Source organism: Triticum urartu, unplaced genomic scaffold, assembly GCF_056163025.1.
Source record: "Triticum urartu cultivar PI428250 unplaced genomic scaffold, HENAU_Tu73 scaffold2, whole genome shotgun sequence".
Taxonomy (NCBI): domain Eukaryota; kingdom Viridiplantae; phylum Streptophyta; class Magnoliopsida; order Poales; family Poaceae; genus Triticum; species Triticum urartu.
The window spans coordinates 10,467,117-10,468,126 of NW_028260368.1; the positions used below are offsets into that span (position 1 = coordinate 10,467,117).

At 32.5% G+C, this 1,010-nt stretch overlaps 1 non-coding gene across 1 annotated transcript; it reads right to left on the minus strand.

Moving 5' to 3' along the window:
* Positions 1-643: 643 nt before the first annotated feature.
* TRNAL-UAG (transfer RNA leucine (anticodon UAG)) lies at positions 644-723 on the minus strand. The gene has a single exon. It is a non-coding gene; the product is annotated as a tRNA-Leu (tRNA).
* Positions 724-1,010: the final 287 nt, after the last annotated feature.

The window sequence follows — 1,010 nt, forward strand, 5'->3', positions numbered from 1 at the left end:
TATTTAATATCACTAAAGAAAAATGTTTTATTTAAAACATTTTTTTTCTTTTTAGAAAAGAAATGGAAATTATTTCGAAATCTAATGATTAGAATAGCGGCAGATAATAAGGATCCGCACAAAAGAGTTGCATAGCTTAATAACATCATACTGACATGCATCATTAACCACTGAGATTGTAGAGCAGGTACTAGTATCGTGGATTGATGCATTTCAGTTAAAAGACCCGATGTGGCAAAGCCTTGCGTTAAAATAGTACTTGGCGTAGTTATTGTGCTTAAATCATTTTTAGAGTTCTGTATTTTAGGAATGGTATGAAGAATATACAGGGCCCATGAAAGGAAGATCAATGACTCATATAAATTACTTAATGGAAAATGTCCCGAGGAAGCCCAACGAGAAACTAAGAATCCTGTTATAGAGAAAAAAGTAACTATCATTCCTTTTTCTGACGAATCGCGTAATCCTCCAAGTTCACGAACTAATAAGGTTATAAAATGAATCGTAATCACAATTGAAATCGTTGAGAAAGAGATATGAGTTAGTATATGTTCTAAAGTTGCAAATAGCATAAGGGGAAGGTCCCATTACAAAATTGTAAATTTCGAATTGATTTCTAATCTATTGTATTCTTTTTCAAGAATGCCGCCACTCGGATTCGAACCGAGATGCTTGAGCACTGCTTCCTAAGAGCAGCGTGTCTACCAATTTCACCATGGCGGCTAACTTCAAATAATAGGTAACTTAAAAGAATAATAGCTATTATCTTGGGAATCGTCGATATTGGGAAAGTCCATAAAATTTAGGAACATTAGAGTTTTCATTAAAATAGACTTCGTTTGGTAGTATCGTTTCCATTTTTTTTTTTTACAATAAACTCTTGCTTTGCCCAATAGAAACACAAACACTGCTTGAAAGAGTTGGAACTTCTTTTTTCTAACTTGCAATTATAGAACTAATTTTTTCTAATTAATTTCCCCTTTACATTTTGAAAATTCTTTCAATACAAT